The sequence below is a fragment of the Triticum dicoccoides genome, chromosome 6B, assembly GCF_002162155.2.
Source record: "Triticum dicoccoides isolate Atlit2015 ecotype Zavitan chromosome 6B, WEW_v2.0, whole genome shotgun sequence".
Taxonomy (NCBI): domain Eukaryota; kingdom Viridiplantae; phylum Streptophyta; class Magnoliopsida; order Poales; family Poaceae; genus Triticum; species Triticum dicoccoides.
Window position 1 is genome coordinate 353649541 of NC_041391.1, and position 9853 is coordinate 353659393.

Consider the following 9853-nt stretch of genomic DNA (forward strand, 5'->3'; position numbering starts at 1 on the left):
TGATGTCGCCCCGACATCCGACTGTGGCATTTCTTTTAAAGCCCTTTCTGTGATGTCGCCCCGACGTCCGACTGTGGCATTTCTTTTAAAGCCCTTTCTGTGATGTTGCCCCGACGTCCGACTGTGGCATTTCTTTTAAAGCCCTTTATGTGGCGTCGCTAAGACGCCCGACTGTGGCATCATTTCCTTTTATTTATTTATTAACCTTTCAAGGCGTCGCTTCAGACACCCGATCGGTATTCATTTGTGTTTTATTGGGATTTCAGGCGGACTACCGCTGTTTCCCTTTTACTTACCTTGTTATGCTAATTTTTGAATGTACCTTGGTGAATTATTCATGACGCATCCATGCATGCATTTGTTATATCTTACGTCCGAACTGTCTTGCGAGTACTTTCAAAGTACTCACTGGCTTGTTGATTTGGCCAGATGCTGACGAAGGCGATCTCATGGATGAAGAGTATGATAGCGAGTCCGACACCTAGAGGAGTCCCAGTCAGTCTCGTGCGACCCTGGATTTGGTCACTGTTTTATATCCGCTTCTGCTACCAAATAAATTCATCGAGCCTCACCTCGACGCTCGATGAGATGACAGACTTAGAGTCTTGTATTTCTCTCCCCGCTGTGTTTTTCCACCACCGCCCTATCCTCGAGTCAGTAGTATGCCTCCACACCACTGTGTCATGTCCGCCATTATGTATAATTATTGGTGTGCTTGTAATAATTTGGTTGAGCCACCGTAGTTCGACCCTGTAATATATTTTATGCTACTGGCTTATTGTATCAAGAATTTGTCTACCAGTGAGGAGGATTTCTCTCATACTGGACTCAAAAGATTGGTTTCTCAATAAATATTTTTATTGGAAAACCGGTCGTGACAGTATGTGTGTTGAAGAAAGATGATATTCTCATCGATTGGTCCTCGTGATCAGTTGTTGGATCTGCTATCTTGTCAAAACTTTGATTTGAGTGTGGGCTATCCTCAAATCAAATCAGAACCAACAATATTCGTAATGTTGTCTTACTCGTGGTTGATTCCTCGAGCATACACCATTACATCTTTTGGTCTGACCAATACTATCACATTGTTCACATAATGGTGGAAGTCCAGTGATATGGAAATTCCAATGAGTTGCTGTTGAGCCCATCAGCAGCATTTTGTCTCCTCCATGATTTGTGTTGAACATCCAGCTAGTATTGGAAACTTGTGTAAGCATTTTCTTCATGCCCCGTTCATGAAGTATATGTTTGGATGAAAGAAGTGACTTCCTTTGATTCACGTGCATTTGATGTAAGTTGCCGCCGTGAGTTCGAGAAACATTGTTTTTGTTTCCTTTGGAATCATCCCAAGTCATTCATGCACGTGCAATGCATTCTATGGTCTGATAGACTGATCATCTTCATTCCATACGTATCCCTAGCGCACCAAGCCACCGATTGATTTGTTCAAGGAGAAGAAGTCTCTTCTTAAGAGCAAGACTTATCCAAAGATTTCGATACCCTTGTTGATGGTTCCCCACCTGAACTCGGTAGTGTTTCGTTGTAAGACTACCATGTGGTCATGCATGTCTGGGACAACGTGTTCACATGTTTGTAGCAGAACCAGCTCATGTTTTGGAGCCTACTACCGTAGTCCATTTTCCAAGAATCTTGCAATGTCATCTCGTCGATTTGTGTTGCAAACTTTAATTTTTCTTTCTAGACTTGATGAGTATGGAATATTCTGACACCAACCAGATCTGAATCTCAGGCAGATATGATGGTTGGAACATTTCTCAAGAACTATAATATTGGTCTCTCGATAACCGGTAAAGTGGAAGTCGTGGCCAATACACCCAGTCGGAAGACCTACTATTGTAGTATCTTGATTGAAGAAGTTGGCCACCTCCCCATAAGGATTTCGCAGGATTTACCACCGTAGTTATTCCTTATGGATTCTTGAGCTCCCGAAGTCCGACCTGTTACTTGATGTTCTAGATACCAAACCATTTCAATGAATGGGTTATGCTAGCACATCAAGGAGAACATTAGAAGCGGAGTGCTAAATGTCTCTTGGTCGATCATCCAGATTTTGTTCCCTTGGCCCCGCCAAGGTAAAATCTGAGAAGGTGTTATCTTCCTTTGCATTTGCATCCTCCACCAATATCCACCATGGTGGTATGATGTGTTGCCAGGATCCCTGACACGGATATTGGTAAAACCTTGATGAATATGGAAATGCTCAAGTTCTTGAGAGCACGCGCAAGCAAAATCATTCCTTCCATTGTCTTTAACAAGGTAATCCACATCATCCATCCTAGTATGAGTATGCCATTCTTCCGAGCTCCCTCAAGCGATCCATTATGTTTTGCCTTAGGCTGGTATAAAGAGTTTCAGTGATCTCTGAATCAAAAGTAACTCTTTTTGCCACTTAAGGGAATATTTCTACGAGTCACCTCTCCCAAGGTGCCCCGTTATGGGATCATAGTATTTGTTTCCTCGCCACTTTTAAACCCTCGTCAAATTATTTCTTTCGTCCCTCCTGATGCATGTTTTGCCTCCCAGCTCAGGAGATGTTTCTACGTCTCATTCTGTGAGATGATCTTGTGATCATTAAGATGATCCATCATTGTAGATTTGTCTCTAAACTCGTGTTTGATGAAGATCTCGAAAGTAGAGTTGTCAAGACCAAGATGATGCAAGGAATCGACGTTCCTATGATGTGCAAGTTGGATCATGAAGATCATGCTAGTTTCGAGTCCCTTGTGTCTTCTTACCCTACGCTTGAATCTCGGGACGAGATTTTGTTTAGTGGGGGTGAGTTGTCACATCCCTAGAATTTGGTTGTAGATAGTGGCATTGCATTCATGCATCATGTTAAATTTCAAATGAAGTTGAAATGGGGATTGATCCAAACCCTAGCACCAAATGAATTTAAATAGGATTAAATAAAACCCTTTTCAATAAATCCAAAATGTCCTCTGGAAAAGTTCATGATTTTTGATAAAGGTGAAAACCTCTGGCAAAAATGATGCACATATTTCTAGGCCATTTTTGGACTTTTGAATTAAATTGTTATGTATTTGAATTTGGGCATTTAATTGCTATAACAATTTTAAATGCTCAAATAATTCTGGAACTAAATGTGGGTTGTTGGAAATAATTCAACAGGTCCTCATAATTTGTTTCAGGATTTTTAGATGAGGTTTAGTATTTTTACTAAATCCAGAAACAAAGATAGAAAGTAGAAAACGGAAAATAAAAGAGAGAGAAAGGAACCTACCTAACTTACCTGTGGAGCCCACCTGGCGGCCCAAGTGGCCGGCCCAGCCCACCAGGCCACCCTCCTGTCGTCTTCCTCCCCCTCGCCCCGAAGCAGCTCGGTGGCGAGCGCTGACGCCGCCCTGGCCACCTCCTGCTTGCCACCGAGGCGCCTCCTCGCCCTGGACGACGCCACGCCACCCTGCAGAACCCCCTTGACCCCCCCTCACTCTCTGGTCCTCTCTCCCCTCGCCTCCCTCTCGCCCTCTCCACCTGGCCGAGACGCCCGCGAGCTCGCTGCCGCCATAGCCGCGGCCACCGTCCATCCCGTGCCTCCCCGATGGGTCCAGAGGAACCGCTATCGCCTTCTGCATCGTCTACACCAACCCATTCGACCGCGGGAGCCCTACATCGCCGCCACGAGTCGTCTTCCCCGAGCACGGCCGCCGGAATTTGTCGACGGATTCGTCGCCTTCCGGTCGTCCCCGAGCCAGCTGAGCCTGTCGTCGACCTCCCAGTGAGCTCCGCTGCATTTCCCCTCTATTTCCCGCATCTTTCCCGTCCTCTAGCCATCGCGTTCATCGAGGCCGAGAACCACCGCCGCCCGAGCTTATCGCCGGCGTAGCTCCGGCGACCATTTGGTCACGCCAGTGCATCCAAACGCTTCGCAGCAACACGTAGAGCCTCACGGGAGCTTCAGTTCATCCTTTTGCATGCCGTAGCCCCGACCCCAAGCTCGCTCGAGCTCTGGCCGCCGCTGTGGTCGTCGCCGGCGACGCTATAGGCCATTCTAGGCCCGGAGATCACCATCATCCGACGCGCCGCGTCGCCATCGTCCTAGAGCTGCCTCCAGCGCATCCAGCCGTGCTCTGTGGAGCTTTTCCAAAGCCCGCAACCGCCACTGACCTCGCCGGTGGTTTAACGCCGGCAGGTTTGACTTTATTTGACTAGGGGTTTGACCTCCCCAGAGTCCATGACATGCGGGCCCCGCCCGACTAATTAACCTTGTTCAAGTTTAAACTTAATTAGAATGACCCAGGTTAGTACTACCTAAACTAGATTAGTTAGCTAAACACTGACACGCGGGCCCCACAGGTCAGATTTGACTTGGACCACTCCGTTGACCTGCTGATGTCACACTAACGTCAGGCTGACGCAGTAAATCATTTTCTGGTTAAAAATAATTCAGAAAATTCCAGAAAATAGTATAAACTTCAAAAATTCATATAAATTCAACCGTAACTCCAAATGAGATAAATTATATATGAAAAATGATCAGAAAAATCCAATCTATCCATCTGAACTGGTTTCATGCATGTTAGAACAACTTATAGTTGCTGAATTAGGCAAAACAAATAAAGGCATTCGAATAATAACATTTCGAGTTTGATTTTGAACCTAAGGTTCAAACCAACTCCATTTAACTTGCTGCTAGTTGCATTAGCTCAAACCACAGCATATCACCATGTCATGATCATGCATCATATTGTGCATTGCAATGATTGTGTTCTTCCTTGTTTGCCGGTGTTTGTCCCCTCTCGATAGACGTGGTTCCGATGATGAGTTCGATGACACCGATGAAGAGCTATACTATCTTCAGAAGTGCCAGGCAAGCAAAACCCCCTTGTTCATTCCGATACAATCCCACTCTCTCGCTTATGCTCTCTTTTACTGCATTAGGACAACAACGATTCATCTGCTATTTGCTGTGGTAGTTGAACCCCTTATCCTCTGCATGACCTGTCATTGCCACAGTAAATAGATGAAACCCACTAGCATGAGTAGGAGTTGTTTGAGCCCTGATGTGCCTACTCATTCATGCTTGTTTGTCATGCCCGCTACTGCTTAGAGTTGAGTTAGGTTTGATTCATCGGGGATGAATTGGAGGTGTGTGAACATGTCCTACTGTGTGTGAGCTAAGTGTGTGAATACGATTTGGTAAGGGTAGCGGTGAGAGGCCATGTAGGAGTACATGGTGGGTTGTCTCATTGAAGCCGTCCTCAGGAATTGAGTTCTGTGTTTGTGATCCATGAATAGCTACTACCACACATTGGGTTCCGGTAACTCGGCCCCTCTCAACTTATTAATCAACCTAATCTCTGTCCAGGAGTTGCAACTAGTTTCTGGTGTTTGTAGGTAGTATTAGTAGTCTACCAAGTGGCACCCGGTACAGGTGGGCTTGGGACAGACTAGGCACAGTGGCCCGGTGTACCAAGTGGCACCCAGATGGTGGGCTTGGGAACCCTGCACACATCGTTTGGGGCTGTGAGTGACACTCCGTCCGGATCTCCTTGCGGATGGAACCCGAATAGGCGATAAACCTGGACGAGAGACTTGTGTGGTTAGTCAGGTCGTGGCCGACACCCTCGCTGGGCTTCCGCTTGAGGTTGCCGAGTACACGTCGTGTAAACGGCGATAAGTGGTGAGAGCATGTGTGAAGAAGTACACCCCTGCAGGGTTAATATGATCTATTCGAATAGCCGTGTCCGCGGTAAAGGACTTCTGGGTTGCCTGTATAGTTCATAGACAAGTGGAAGTGGATACTCTAAAATGCACAAGATAAGCGTGAGTGCTATGGATGGCGTTCTCGTAAGGAGACGGGAGCGGATCCATAGTGGTGTATTGATATGGTGAATATGTGGACTCGTGTACGCCACCTCAAAAGAGTTACTTGCAGTCGTAGTTCAGGATAGCCATTGAGTCAAAGTTGGCTTGCTGCAGTTAAACTCGACCACCCCCTTTATTGATAATGATGCATATGTAGATAGTTCTGATGTAAGTCTTGCTGGGTACATTTGTACTCACGTTTGCCTATTTTATGTTTTTGCAGAGAGACTTCGGTCTCATTAGTAGTTCCTCGTGGACTTCGACGTTTAGCTTGTTACCTCAGCTACGATCTTGTGCTCTCGGCAGGATCTGGTAGATAGTCAGGCTTCTTAGCCTTTTTCATTTGTGGATGTCTGTACTCAGACATGTTAAGCTTCCGCATGTGCTTTGACTTGTATGCTCTGAATGCTGGGTCGAGAGACCCATGTTTGTAATATCTCGCTCCTCGGAGCCTATTGAATAAAATACTTGAGTTGTAGAGTCATGTTGTGATGCCATGTTGTATTTGCACATATCGAGCATATTGTGTGTATGTTATTGAAATGCTTGGTATGTGTGGGATCTAACTATCTAGTTGTTTATCCTTGGTAGCCTCTCTTACCGGGAAATGTCTCCTAGTGCTTCCACTGAGCCTTGGTAGCTTGCTACTGCTCCGAAACACTTAGGCTGGCCGGCATGTGTCCTTCTTCGTTCTTGTGTCTGTCCCTTCGGGGAAATGTCACGCGGTGTTTACCAGAGTCCTGTTAGCCCGCTACAGCCTGGTTTACCGGAGTCCTGCTGGCCCAGTTGCTACAGCCCGAATTCACTCGCTGATGACCGACACGTTCGTTGCTGGGTCATGTATGCCTGTCCCTGTAAGTTAGTGCCACTTTGGGTTTACGACTAACCATGTCAGCCCGGGTTCCTTGTCATATGAATGCTAGCGACACTATCATATACGTGAGCCAAAAGGCGCAAACGGTCCCGGGCCTGGTAAGGCGACACCCGTGGGGATATCGTGCGTGAGGCCGCAAAGTGATATGAGGTGTTACATGCTAGATCGGTGTGACATTGGATCGGGGTCCTGACACTCAATCAAATAAAAAAAGTAAAAGGAGGAACCGTCGTATAATTAGACGAGGTAAAAAAGAAGAGTAAGTTTACACCACCCCATGGATACGACGAGGCATGGGCTGGTCCGACTCGATAGATTGACCATGGCAGAGAATTACTTATTCCCCACCGAGGGTTATTAATAGAGTTACTATATATATATATATATATATATATATATATATATATATATATATATATATATATATACACACACACACTAGCAAAAGAGCCCGTGCGTTGCAACGGGACAAAAAACACAACACACACTCTTAACTCAACAACCATCACTCAAGACCACAATAGGTCCATCTCCTTTATTTTTGCGAGGCATCATATTTGTGTTGCCGCTTATCCTCCTTCTCACCCTCGCCGGTGATGACCTCAGTGTTCACACAAAACAACAAAAAACGTGTGTTGAATATGGTTAATCCTAAGGCGTCTCTCCCTCCCTCTCTCCCCCCTCTCCTCCTCTCTCTCTCTCCCTCTCTCTCTCTCTCTCTTGCTCGCTTTCTCTCACTCTCGCGATGAGAAATCTGTTGTTTTCCCTTGCGACATTTTTCAGAGGTATGCACGTGTAGTTATTGATGTTTTCTTTTCCGTATATGGTTATAGTGGGGTATTTATTTGCAATCCGAATCGCCGCCGGTATGAAAAAAACGGATCTTGCGCTATAAATTATAAGTTTGCTTCTATAACAATATTTTAAAAATATTTAACAGGTAAAATTAACATCATATTTAGATCCACACATTTTTTTAATAAAACTTCATATATAATATGTTAAAATCGAAGTTACGGTTTAAAAAATACAGATAATTTAGAAAAAATCATTTGGTTTGACTCAAATATATTCCAAAATAATATTTAAAAATACTTAACAGATAAAAATAATCTCATATTCATATTCTACATATTTTTCTAATCAAATTTTATATATAACATGTTCAAATCGGAGTTACGGTTTTAAAAAATATGAATGCTTTTAAAAAGTATTTGTTTGACTTAAATATGATCCGCGGATGAATTACCTAAAATATCAGGGGGGTTTCGCAAATGTAAAATAACGGTTCGGTTGTGACTTAAAACTGGACGGTGGGTTGATTTCAAAAAAAGACAGGAACTTTTATGTAAAATACGAAAATAACGCTTCGTTTTAACTTAAAACAGGACTGCGGGTTGAATTCTCTGAAATAGAGGGACTTTTCTAAAAAATGCCATGACGGACGAAAGAAACCCAATTTGCTTTATTATTAGGTAAAGATATAGCAAAAAGGCCCGTGCGTTGCAACGGGAGAAAATAAATACCATACTCTCTTAATTTACAAAAAAAATGTTCTATAATCTGAGAATTTGTAGATATTTCTTAAATACATGATGAGTTAAAAAGGTTGTTAAAAAGATATATGATTTTTTAATCATAAAAAGAGATTTTTTTGTCTATAAAAGAACATTTTTTTATTGTCTCATGTCGACGCAGGTACTTGCTCCCTATTTCATCACCATTTCTTGCCATACATATCATAGGTATTGGTCCCTGTTTTATCATTATTTATTTCTTATCAAACTTGTCTTTTATTTTATTTTTTGTCATGCATGCCTCCCTTTTACTTTTTTCATACATGTCCTCTTTTTTCTTCTTCTTATATATAGGAGAATAGCGCAACATCTCATCCTTATCGGATCTCCTCTGCATTTTCTCTTTTATTTATTTTATAGCGGAAATCTCATCTTTACTTGGTCCTTTTATTTCTTGTCAGCCATATCTTTATTTATTGGTGTCTCTAACAAATTTATCTTCAATTTGATGTCCAATCCTGATTTTGCTCAGATGTTCATCCTCAATCTGAATCAGTGCCGGTATGAAAAAAATTGGATAATGCATTGTTGATTAACATTGTAGCCTAGATAGTATTTTTTAAATTGTTAACGGGTAAAATAACATCATATTAATATTCTACATATTTTTCTAATCAAATTTCATATATAATATGTAAAATTTGGAGTTACGGTTTAAAAGATATGAGTATTTTAAAAAACTTTTGATATGTACTGCGGGTTTAATGTCGGAAACATCAGGGTTTTTTCTACAAAATAGCATGACGGACTAAGAATACCTATTTCCTTTATTAGAAGGTATAGATTTATTTTTTTAGAGATTTTAAATGGACTACCACTTACGGATATATATAGACATATTTTAGAGTGTAGATTCATTCATTTTGCTCTATATGTGGTCATTTGTTAAAATCTAGAAAGACAAATATTTAGGAATGGAGGGAGTAGTTAAAATCTAAACATCCAAAATTGCCATAAAAGTATATACGGTTCAAGATTATGAGGCTAACTCCACCGCACGACTCCATTTTGTCCGGCCCTGTCTGTTTGGGGTAAAACGGACAAACCCCGCGACCCAGAGCGCGATGGCCTGGACCCATCTCGTCCGTTTTGTGTCCGTCTGACCCTATTTCCAGACCAAATTTGGGCTGAATTTGCGTCCAAAGCGGACAGAACCGGACGTGTTCTGTGCCCTCTCCGTCCGCGCCCGGGGTGACCCCACTTGTCACCCACACACCCACCTCCCACCACTATCTCTCTTCCTTTTTCTCTCTCCCCACCAACTCCGCATGCATGGCTAGTTCTGGAACGCACGACGCCCGCGCGGTGGCACTGGCTCCTTGCTGGCTACAGTCGATGGCGAGCTGGCGAGGCTGGGGCGCGGTTCCTCGCAGGCGGGCGCGCGGCGGTGCTCCTCTTTTTCTCTCTCTCCCCTCCCTGTCTCTGCGAGGCGCCAGATGCAGTCTCCCCGCCGGCGGACCAACGAGCACCAACATCAGCTTGCCGAGCACGCTGGGTGGCCAAGCGCGCGGCGGGCCACGCAGCGGGCGGGGCAAGGCGCGCGTGGGTGCGGGTG